Below are 12,983 nucleotides of genomic sequence, written 5' to 3'. Positions count from 1 at the left end.
GATGGAGTGAAGAAGCAAGCTGAACTGAAGGGGTGAAGAACAGGTCAGGGAGAGAGGAGTGGTGGTGGAGGCAGTTAAATACAATTAAGAGATGTTTAAGTGAAAGACGAGGCCATGCCTGATGGAGGAGGAAGAGGAGGAGAAGGAGAACATGGGATGAGATGAAGAAAGAAAACCAGAAAGAAGTAGATGTTACAGAAGTAGGAGGCGTGTTCGAGTGGCAGGAATCCCATACACACAAAACTATCCATCAAGCCCTTAATTCCTCATATAAATTATCATTCTACTTCCCTTTTCCAGCTGTCCTACTACCATCTATTATCATTCGTGCTTTGTGGTGCCAGCACCACAGCTTGCAGGAGGACAGATACTGTGCTGTTCACACATGTGGGTGGCGTTTACAGCCTTTATATCCATCTCTGTAGTGCCAGCTGGTTTTTCTGTCAATCATAAAAACTCTCTGGCAACTTATAAATGCCAATATCACTTCTTCCGCTCCTTTTCTCTCACTGTCTCTTCCCTTTCTTTTCTCAGTTATCTGCTAGCCTGCATGCAGCTTTTCTTTAATTAACTCCTTAATCAAAGACACAACTTCAAAGTCACAGCTTCAGGGTCTGTGTCTGCCTGTGTTTGTACAGACAGAACCAGGAGAAGGAAACAGGCTCGGCGCCGCCTTCCCCTCCTCCCTTCCTATTCTCTGCCTTCACCTCATCCTCAACTCTTTTTAGCACTTGACCGTGTGTATCATCGGCTGTAGCTGTTGCAGTGTCCCAATCTCAGCAGAGCCAACAACTGTTTAATGCCCAAGGTGAACTGTGGCACTACCACACCCGAATCTTAATCGCTGCAATGCTTACCGCGAGAATTTCTCTAAAGCGTCTATGTCCCAGTTATTTACCTCAAGGGCACAGTGGATTGAACTGAAGAGGCCACAGAAGGCATGTTAGTCTGTCTCTTGCTGTCATATTAGAGGGCAGATTGGCACTTGAGGGAACTAATGAAATCGGTCATCAGTCTACTGGAGTGGAACACCGGCAGACTCGTGCTAATAACTTCTGCTGGAAAATGTGAGGATGGAGAGAGGCCGCTTTTACTGTAAAGCTGTGGTTTTACAGTTAATGGATATCCGGAAAAGGCCAGCCTGTTCCCTGGACCTGGTCCATCTCTGAGGTCACTCATTGGCAGGGTTTGTTAAATGCCAGATAAACGGATTGGCAATTTTATCAGAGTGACAGACAACAACGGCTAGGACCACAGCCGACATCCAGTCGATAAAGAGCAAATCAGATAAAGTCAGTTCAAAAACTTGCACATTTAAATGTCACAACCCTTATCTTTGCCAGAACTTGAGTCTGATTTAAAATAAGGAGGAAAACTTGAGAGGCAAAAGATATGAGAAGATGCGTCTCGTTGAGTCAGTCTCTGCTTGTGCCAGGGTCACAATAATGTAGTGTACAGCAGAGTATTATTCCACTACATCTAGTAGACAAGTAGATGCTGAAAACAATGAGCAAAATGTGTATGACAGCTCCACATGGTTGTCACACTCCATTCTGTACCAGTCTAAAATCTGGGTGGGGAATTAAGCAGTAGAACAATCTCAGCTATTAAAAATTATTCTTACAGTTTTCTTTAAAAGTGGTTATATGCTGTTTTCTAGAGCTGAACCAATATCGGCTTAAAGTGACCAGTCACACACATACTGGTATCGGCGTATATTTATTATCTGATAGAAGAACATAATTAAAAATAATAATTTAAGCATTAAAATAACAACTGAAAATCCCAAAGAATGTGCGAAATACACTACTGATGTATAAGCTAAGTGTTAGGTTCATCGCCAGACATAACTGCTGAAAACTATACACAGACTGTATATCAGAGATGAAGGTAGTCATCATGACACGAGCCGCTGGTTAATGAAATCCTGTTTCAAGGAATTTAACTGTTGCTAGCTTAGTCTTTCGAAATCAAATGTGATGTGGAAAGGATGAATCTGAGAAACCAAGGGACCCTCATGTTTCAGCGACTTGCCAATCAAAAGGTGGTTCGGCTCTGAAGAATATCTCGTTTTGCTCTTCTGTTTTACTCTAAAACTGACCTTTATTTATGAGCATCATGTAAATAAGATGAGGCACTAGCGATTAAGATCATTAGCCCCACAATTTCTCTACAACTCGATTTGTTTTTGCAATCAGAGGAGGCTATCAAAAAGAATGAGTTCATTTTTCATTTCCTGGAAATCATACCTATTTTTTATATACAGCCCAGATAAATATTTTTTTTATATCTTTAAATTACCACTCAGACTGTATGTGGTTAAAAGTGGGAGTGGCTATGGTTATGACTAGTTTAGAAAAAAAAAAATCTAAATGGGCCAAAACAGCTACACAGACTAAAACCCTGTGGAGGAGGTTGTCACATTTGTGTTTCAGTTACTGGGTAATATTCTTTGATGATTGTTATTCCTGGTTTTGGTTATCTTTCATTTATGCTCAGTGATCTTAGTTCGTCCTTCCTGTGTATTCTTCTTAGCCTGTGTTTAGTCTCTGTCCCCATGTTTTCTCTGTACCTGTCCTGGTCCCACGCCTCATGTCTAGTGACCCTTGTCTCTATGTTCCCTCTGACTCCGACTCAGTTATGTCTCAGTGTGAAGCCCATGTCTCTGAGTCTGTGTCTTTGCGTATGTGTCATGTTTCTTGTTTTGCTTTGATAGTCTCGTGCGGTATGTCAGTGTGTCTAGTTTTGCTTCCCTTTGTCTCGTTATGTCTAATTAATCCCAGCTGTGTTTCCCTCCTGTTTCCCATTCCCTCATTACTCCCTTGTATATTTAAGCCCTGTGTTTTCCTCTGTCTGCTGTTGCGTCATACTCTCACTATACTATGTGTTTCTTCCCTCTGTGTTTCAAGTCAATTCAAGTTTTCAATTCCTGGTTTAGTTTCTAGTTTTGCTTTGTGTTTGGATGTGAAGTTCTCCAGCATTAAAGCTGAGTTTTGAGTTTACTCCTCCGTTTATGAGTCCTGCGTTTTGAGTCCAACATCCTGCCACACAGCACACCATGACAGAGGTCCAGTTTCAAAAGAATTCCAGAGTGATTCTCATGTGGTGAGAATGGGATCTAAGCTTGTCCGGGTCTGAGTTAAACATAGCCATGTATATGTTTTCATTCTAGGATATGGAAGAGCGCGGCAGACATTCTGACTGCTGTAGATGGTAGGCATAAAGTCAATGTAAATTCTTCAATCAAAAACACAGCAGCTTCTCCGTGTATTTATTATTGTAGCTCTCAATAAGTGGACTGATTGTTCTCATGTGGCTTGTAGTGACACATTTTTGCTTATTTCTCTGTGTTACAAGAAACCAAATCACTGGAAAAAGCTGTACATTTTACACACTCATTAAATGATTCAGACCACAGTAAGTATGGTGGGAAATAGTTAGAAATGGATTGAAATCTGTAAACATCTGTTATTACATGACCAGATATTATAATAAATGAGGGCTTGTTCTGTATAGCTGTGCCACACTCCCAACCCCAACAAAGAGATTAAGTAGTCAAAGAAAATCAACAGCATTGTAATATGATTGTGTTTTTAGTTTGTTACAGCAGCTTCCAAAAAATAAAAATAAAACTACTTGTTTAAATATGACAGCTGTGATTGAGATTAACCCTGTGATATTACCTTGACAATGAATTTGTCCATCCACACTGTCGTGAGTTCTAATTTTAATGAGGATGCAGATTCAGTGAAAACAAAGCTATATATTAGTGACCAATGAAATTAATTCATGTTTTTCTTCTTGACTTTTGAGAACAGTATAAAGCTGACAAGAACAATCATAGGCTGCATATTTACAGCTCTTATTATCATGACAACAAGTTCAATCCCCACTAAAAGTGCAGATTTCCACAGTTTCTCACATTCCTGATCTCTGTTTGTGGACAGTTCAGTACCATTTTTCCTCACACAGGTTCATGCACCTTTATAACGAGTCGAGGAAAACAACTGGAGAAAGGCTAGAGGGAAGATTACCATGCTGTAGCTGTAACAGTTGACTGCAAATAATGATGGTACAGATCGGGCCTGACCTTGGAGGGCAGAGCTTAGTATTAAAACCTGACACTGTTTCTTCTGGTGTGTTGAAATATTAGAACCTCAGAAAAACAGAATACAACAGCTTTTCGACTCTATCATTAGCTTCATCTGTCAGAACCTGAATATGTTAACTTTAAAGAGGCATTATGGACCTACATTCGCAGGGTGATTGTGTTTGAATATCCGTTTGAACATCATACTATAATGCTCCACCACCAACAGAAGCAGCCATAAACAAGCGGGTTTAATTGGTGGATTCAGATCTCGTGAGCTGTTTTTATTCTGCACACATCTGAGATGTGAAATCGACCGTCCTCTTATTTCACCTGTGGACTGCAAATCAACTTCATTAATGGGACAGGTGTGGTCGCTTATTACTGCAAAGGTTTCTTTCAACCCAATGGTTCTTAAATAAATATGAACGAGAAAAACTTTAACTTTTTGTCTTTGGGAAAATCTTCCATGTATTGGAAAATAAAAATTAGTAAAGAAATCAATCTGCGACAGATCAGGGGTTTTTGACACTCTTAGAAGACAGGTTAATTTACAATATGTGGTGATAAAACACGGCGCTTTTTGATTACCTCTGCTCACAATGCATGTCTGCTGCCTGCAAATGCTCACATCTATTAAACATCTGACTCATAGACAGAAACATATATTTCTGTACAGCTGAAATTATTATTATTGGCAGACTTGATTTTGCATTCATATTTGATTGAAGTTTGAGTGAAACTGTTTAATTAAAAATATGCACAAACTTCTGATTTGTTGATTGCTTAAATGGATTTAACGTAGAGGTAGTGTTAAAGCAGATAGATAGGTAAGTAAGATAGTTAAGAATTGAAAGGAAATTAATACCTAGCAATACTGAAAACTGGACTGTTTTCCTAACTTGACATTTGCAAGGCACCTGTATGGGTGTGCCAAGTTGCACAGTTGCACTCAAGGAAAAAAAGGTTTCCCTTATAACAGAGTACTTATGTTCTAAAAAGCTGAAATGAAATAATAAAATGAAATCAAGTCCTTCGGATTTTGCCAAATCCCACTGAAAATACAAAAAAGTATTTTTAAAAAAAGTCAGACCACACCTTGTTGTAAAGCTTATCCAGATGGTGTGCAAGCAAACCCACATCTCCTATCAGAGATTTTAGATTTCATTAGGCTTGCTGTCAATATATTCAGACATATCAGCTGCAATCTTTAGATTGCTAACTCAGATGCATTGGCGAGCTTCAGTGGAGACTAGCGTGCTGACAGACGGGATCCACACCCTCTCAAAGTTTGTGCCCGATCAAGCACAATCACTGTGATAGTTCCAGTTTACAGCTGACAGAGTTTAAACGTGTGTGTATTGGTAACATTTACGTAAGAACCACTGCAATTTGATTTACCATCAGTCATTGCTTCAGATTTATCTGCTTTGTGTTTGTACTGTTTCTGTACCTATTTATCTTTACACAGACTGATGGTCATCATTCCACACTGTAATCTGATCTGTGGTACTTGGAACACACTGAGCAAAGGTATGCCATTCAAATATCTAATTTGCCTTTCAAATTTCTACTGCTTTTTTCTGTATATTTTGCTTTTTAAGGAAACAGAATTTCTTGCAATTTTTTAAAGTAGTCTTTAAAATTTTGAATTCGATTTTTTTGTTAACAGCAGGTCCCATTCCTTCAGTTAAACCTATAAAAAATGCCAAAGATAACAAAGATCGCAAGGCATAAAATGGTATTTTGTACCAGCTAGGTGATTTCTAAAGAGCTATTAGCTGAAAATGTAGGCTATGCTGTTATTTGAGGAAACAGGACAAGTGGAGTACAAGAGAACTATCTATAGCAGATGAACATTATCTAAAAGTCATGTCATAGAAATAGAAAAATAATCCAGCTCCAGATCTGAGAGATGCATCTGGCCCTTCAGCTAATGCATCTACTGTTCACTGAAGCATGATCAGTAAAAGGTCTCAGTGGAAGTGTGGCTGTTAACACACTTAAGGAAGTGAAAGAGAAACAAAAAAGTCTGAGGTATGCCAAATTACACAAGAACTGGACTGTGAATCAGCACCAACAGGTCAGATGGAGTGATCAATCCAAATTTTAAAATTGTGGTTCAAACCATCGTCCGTATGTACAGAGAGGATCGGGAGAGAGGTAAACAGTGTGTCTACAGCCATCTGTAAAACATGTTGGAGGCTTGATCATGGTTTGTCATTTCAGCCAGTGGTTTTGGGATCTTGTCAAAATTGATGGAATTATGAAGGCTGAAAAGTACCACCAGATTTTGATCCACCAACAGTTCCATGTTTGCGCATGACAATCACCCCAAACACACTGCCAATGCAGTAAAAGCATACCTGGATAGAAAAACACACAGTGGAACACTATCAGTCATGGACTGGCGCTGCTTATTTGCTGTAATGCATTTTGTTGTCTCTCAAACAACATTGACTTGCTTTAGATCAGAGCCCAAATGGGGTCAGAGCAGAATTAATGATTGAGGATTGCTGTGTGACCTATTCTTAATTAATTTGCTTATCGGTCTGGTTTGGCCTTTGGGCTGCAATTACAGGATGAAGGGAGTGAGGAAGGGGGCATGTAGGACAGCTGATGTGACCACTGGGATAAACTGACTCTACAGGCACCAGCCCGAGGATGTGATGAGAGGAGGATACAGGAAATTATAGGATAAACAGAAACCCCTTTGCTTGTTTAAGCAGCAAAATCAGCAGCAGATCACTCTGAGAGAGATTAATATTTATGCCGAGGATGTGTTGCCACAGTGTGAGGTTAGCAGCAAGGGTCGACTCTGACAGTGGCTGCCTAGCTCATGTGGAGGAGCTGCAGAGCTGTGAATTATCACCTTCCTCCGTTCTGCTGAGCCCTAAAGCCCTGCTGTTATACATCTTACCCTCTTAATTCGTCCCCATGCACCCCCTCTTTGTCTTTGTGTGCGTCTCTCCCTCACACACACAAACACACAGACATACACTCTCTCTCATACATATGCAGCATATTTGAGTACAGAGCTTCCACTTTTCCTCGGATACACTGTGCATTAGCTGTTTTTAGGTTATTCTGCACTCATGCATTTGGTTTTATTTCTAACACTGCTTTATTTTCTCTACCTGTGTGCCTACAGAAAGCACCTGGTGTTCTTACAGCCAGCTCAGGGATTTCTAGTGATTCTGTAGAAGCCTGTGCTTTTATATTAAAGCAACTTTAAAGTGATACAGAACAAAATATATTGTGTGAAAACCCAGAAAGTATGTGGATACCTGAACATTGCGAGTGGGGCCCCAGGTGTGGCTGGGGACATCCACAGGAAAAAAACACAACAACAAAACAGACCACAAACCATACAAAGCAGCAAAGAGGCACGCAAAACAAAAAGTCAAAAAATTCCAAAATACCAAACACAACATACGATGTAATGCAAGAGCTTATTCCCACAGACAATCAGACTCCCGAGGCTTGTACTAAGCAGCAGGATTTCTTCTTCTCTAGGTAACATAAATGTTAACAGGTATGAAATCCTACTGACCAATCAATTCTCCGGGAAATAGCATCGCTATTCCTAGAAGATACTTCTGTGTGCAGATAGTAGGAGGGTGTCAAGTTTTTGTTATTATTGTCTTTGTGTCGTAGAGCCTTGGATGCACCTATATTGCTCAATTTTTTTTGCCCTGTTGGCAAAACAGATTTTCAACAATTGTATTGTTTTCTAAGCTCCTAAAGCAGAGCATCTATTTGTACTTGCTGAGCTTAGAACAAATTTGCACAAAGACTAAGCCTACATTTGAAATCTGTTGTTGTACTCTCATAGCTTTAACCACCACCGGGGCTACAGCTAAAAGAATTAAAAACTAAAACAGTCTTTTAAACATTTATAAAATGAAATCCTCGATTATAATCCATCCTTCTTCATGCCTTAATGATAGAATTGTGATACTGATGAGCCCATTAACTTGCAATACACAGTAAGCACTTTTGATGGCTTTTTTTGCATGCTTCAAATAGGGTAAGCTTTTTTAATTTAACAGCTCTTTTCCAGTCTTTCTGACTAAAACATTGAAGCACTCACACATTCATACAGCACCTTTAATACTAAACTACTATACAGTGCTTTTATCTCACACACAGTCACACAGCTGATTTATCTGTGACAGCTCTCTTACTTTCAGTCTGTATGATGTGTTTAACATTTTTACATTTCCCTGATATTATGTTTTTTTTTTTGCAAAATCAGCTACTCTGCTGCCAGTACACTTATCCATGCTTATGACTGGTCAGCTTATCCTGATTGCGAATATTAAGGTCAGTAAATACAGATAACAGCACGATACTGAGTATGCCTAAGTTGCTTCGTAGTACAGGGCCCTGAACCCTCTTTAAATATACACAATCATAAACTATAAATACTCACTCCCAGAAATGTTATGTATGTGAAGTCTGTTTCCTTCTTTATATCTAAGAGAAAAACAATTTCATTCTACCACAGTCTCCTTGCTTTATGGCCCAAGGACAATAAAGTTAACTTTGACTTTAAAGGAAGGAGTTAACAGAGCTGAAATGACTTGTTTTAGATAAGGATGAATCCAAATAAGGATTATTTTGAACATCAGTCATGCAAAGCTGCTGCTATAGAGTCCAAGAATAAAAAAATACCCAATTCAGCATTTACAGCCACTGAATGCATTATACACAACAAGATGCATAATCTGTCATCACAATTCTAATACTGCAAAACACTGAACATCTCAAAGAAACAACATATACAAGGTATATATATGTAAATACATTTACTGGGATCTTTGCTTCTGTTTTGGGGGTGGCTGTGGCTCAAGAGAGAGAGCAAATTGTAAGGTCTGTAGTTCAAGCCATGGCTCCTCCAACCTGCACAGTATCCTTGGGCAAGATACTGACCCTGAGTCGTGCCTGAAGCATCTGTTGGAGTTGAGTGGCTGAACATTAGGTTAAAAGTGGTTAGTAGGGCTGGGCCATATTATACCGTTGATGGTAATACCGGTACAATGTTAGGCAACGATAAGAAAATGAAATATCGCGATAGAATATGGGTAAAACGCGCATGCGCAGTGCCTTTGTTTTCATACGCACATTGCCGAAAAAGCATGGCGGCAACGGAGAATGAGAATGGGGAAAGCGGATTGTTGAGTGAAAAGGATGAACCAGAATTGGTTTTTTAAAAATGGTGCAACTTCATTGGTTTTGTGTTTGTCTGTCAGATACACAACAAAGCACATTTTTTTTGTAGAACATGCAAGCGGGCCATCGTTATTGCCGTATTTGTCGGACTAAGGTGCTCCTAAATCTGGGAGTAATCTGGGTCCTAAACTCCGTCCGATTCAGGTCCCAAAGTCAAATGAACACTGCAGCATCACTGAGAGTTAGAAAACGTATAAATTCTTTCATCTTTAATAAAACGATCAGCATTGCTGCTTTACCAGGTGTAACTATGAAGTTTAACATCCAGGCATCCATGTAAACAGAATTTGTTACATTTAATGGCATTAGAAGTTAGCAGGAAGTTAGCAGAAGTTAGCTTGCTAGTTACCTAAGCATGGGATGGGCTGTAGTTACATCCTAAGGTTTTAAAAACTGAGCTTAAATAAATAATTAGCGGTAATAAAAGCAGAGGGAGGTCAACAGTGATCACTGACTGTTTTAGGAGCTTTTTTAGATCAAATAGAAGAAAATACATAGCATTAAACATGTTAACAACACAAAAGCCATATTAAACGCTACTACTTTAGGCCCGGAAGTAGGATTTGTCGCGTCATCACTGAACAACCGGATAGAGCAGCTGTGATACAATACAGCAGTAATGAATCAAAGGTACAGAAGTGGAGGAAGCAAGACGAATGATTTGAATAAAGTTGGATTTATCTGACTGCTTTGTTTCACTTAATGTGCCTTATAATCCCGTGCACTTTATGGTCCAAAAAATATGTATTTGACTTTTTTATTTGGCACACTGCAGTTTAATGTTGCAAAGCACCTCTTTTTAACTTCAGTGGATATTATTCATGGTTATGCTCAGGATATGTCAGCCCATTTCTACTGGAAATGCCTTTTGGTTAAACTTTCAGCAAGGAATTTGCATTTGCACTGTTAAATGTTTATATAGCTTTAATGCATATAAAAATACAGCTGCTTGTTTAAGTGACAATAAATGGATGGGGGTTTTTTTTGCGCTAGTGCTGAGGCAAGAAAAAAAAAGCTGTAGTATGAATTACAGATTTTTATTGGTTATTCATCATTTTATCTATGTTGCGATCTAAGAGTGGTTATAAAACTTACATTTTTGGAATCCTCTACAGTAGGGGTGCTGAAATTCAGCCTTGCTTTCAGAGCGGACAAATCCACAATGTTTTTGATGCAGTAGCATTCATTTGCTCACAATCTTATGTGACAAATGGCACATTCAGCGAGGATTATAGAGACTATTTGTAGACCAGTCAAGCTCTTTGGTAATAAACTTATTAAAGAAGGAATGAGCACTCTGAACTTCTGCCTGTGTAACTGTGCACACAACCCCATAAAACATCCACAAATCTGTAAATTTAGGAAGCTGATTGCAGAAAGTAGCGACTAGCAGGGGAGGAAAAGCAAGCACAAAACTCAAACAAGCAAGGAAATGATATACAGTACGAAAATCCACTGGTACACACAGCTGTGTAAAGGTATGCACATTGAAATGCACACGAACAGAATACTTTGATCTGGAGGATCAAAAGGAACCACGACCATCATGACAACATGTATTTCACCAAGGACAGGCTCTACGACAAGGCTTTCAAATGAATGCACAGTATGTTTCAAACAGCATGATACAAGACCAGTGATCTGCTGACACTTTAATAACAGTATCAGACAGTATTACTATCAAAGCGCTTCAGTGACCATGAGGAGTATATACATCATAAAGGAACGGTATAAACTGCTGGTTTCCAGATACTGACAGCGCCTTGTATGAATAGACAACCATCTAAGCATCAGGTTGTTGCTGTATATAAACATATTTATTGCTATGCGGCGGTAAGAGCCCAGAGACTCCCAGGGCTCACTATGCTGTCACTCTATGCATTAGGATGAAATGCCTTCATAATGAATGTATGTTTTGTTTTCCCTTCCTGGCACGGTGGTGAGTTGTAGCAGCTCACACTGTCGTTTTTATTTATTTATTGTTTTGATAGCTTTAACACCTGTTAAAGTTGATTTTTTAAATTTGTGATTCAAGGAACAGTGAAATGGCTACTTTTTATTTTGCAGGGCTTGTAAAGTCAGGTTTTACAAGTCTATTGGTTTTTCTTTGCACTTTGGCCACCTGAGAACCTTCACCAGCTGATTATTTCCATTCCTCAGAGCGAGGCTTGAGGGGCCACAGAGGAAACGATGGGGTTTTAGCGCTGTTCTATGATCATTATGGGGCATGTGAGGTGTTTGGACAATAATATGGAAGATCTCGCTGACCTGATTAAACCCTAGAACGAGCACTGTGAATGATGTGCTTCATGGACCGTTGCAGCATGGCAGTGAGATCACATTCACACGGACAATCTGAGCGGCAAGAGGAAATGTGAAAGGACTGGACCACGTGTGACTGAAAAGCGGTGCAATCCCAAATATGTTACTGTGAATAAATGTTCTTGTGGTCTGAATATTGACCTGATAATTGCTGGTATAGGTCTGTATTACTCGCAGAGGGATTTCATTATTGCTTTTGCTGTTTGGATTTCTCAATCAGGTGACACTGAGGTCATCCAAATGACTGTGGCTGTGGTTAATAAACAGATCCACTTACTGGACATGCAGCTGAACACTTTCTCTAACATCTGTCTAAGCTCTGCTGCCACAGGCACATACACAGAAAACCTGCATTTATTCTTGACTAACGCTACTTATTATACAATATTAGATTTTGATTTATTGAACTCTTTGCTTTTTTGTATCATACGTATCATTTAGATTTCTTCAAACTGGTAATTGTTAGTTAAGTATGAATATGGTAAATATTATGTTGCAAAATTGCTCTTTCCATAAATAAATAATGTTGGTTGGCTTGGATAATGCAGGTTTAAGGAACTTATGCACTGGCTTTACATTTCACAGATGATACATCCACCTTTTTTGTACAGTTAATAAATCTAATTTAAGCTACAAACACTTCTATGCACAAGTCTGACAAAGCAAGGCCTCCACTGCGTTCCGTCACTAGGACAATGTAATAACTCCTTGCAGACAAGAACCAAAACTGTGCTGTGTCTAATATTGCACTATGTGTGAATTATACGTTGCCCACTAAGCTGTCATTAAAATAGCACTTTAAAGTCCTTCTGCGGAGAATAGGCCCTTTGCAGTCAGATTATAAATATCTCTTTAAAAGGAAAAATTATGACTTGTTGCTCTTTCTAAAGTCCAGGGGTGTAGGGGCATTGTTAATATTAATTGTCTTTGTCAAATGAGCTGAATACTGTCTGATTTTATTACTTGTGCCTACTGCCCTGCTGTGGTTCAGATGAAAATCAAAGGCTCCATTGACGTCACAAGCAAGAGGGCACTGTTTTAAATTTGTAGCTGAAAACCAAACAAATTCGATCAATAACAGATCAAAATACAAAGCTTTGGGTTTTGTATTTGTATAAGTCCGTCTTTGCTTCAAAATTACCTTAAAACCATGCCAATTATTACTAATTTTTAATTGAATTAAATTATTATTATATATATATATTTTTTACAAATATGGATTGGAACAAGATTAGGCTATATTTGTGAGGAACAGGTCACTTGTATTTTTATTCCTATTTATTCTATTTATCCCCTTCGTATATTTTATTTATATTGTCTCTGTATTTATATATAT

General features: G+C 38.8%; 1 protein-coding gene across 1 annotated transcript in view; it reads right to left on the bottom strand.

Annotated features, from left to right (window-relative positions):
* whrna (whirlin a) overlaps nt 1–12,983 on the bottom strand; it is a 212,872-nt gene that overhangs the window by 29,706 nt on the left and 170,183 nt on the right. The window lies entirely within an intron of this gene.

The sequence above is a fragment of the Pundamilia nyererei genome, unplaced genomic scaffold, assembly GCF_000239375.1.
Source record: "Pundamilia nyererei isolate P.nyererei 1_Seehausen unplaced genomic scaffold, PunNye1.0 scaffold00016, whole genome shotgun sequence".
Classification (NCBI taxonomy): domain Eukaryota; kingdom Metazoa; phylum Chordata; class Actinopteri; order Cichliformes; family Cichlidae; genus Pundamilia; species Pundamilia nyererei.
This window is presented reverse-complemented; position numbering and strand designations above follow the sequence as displayed.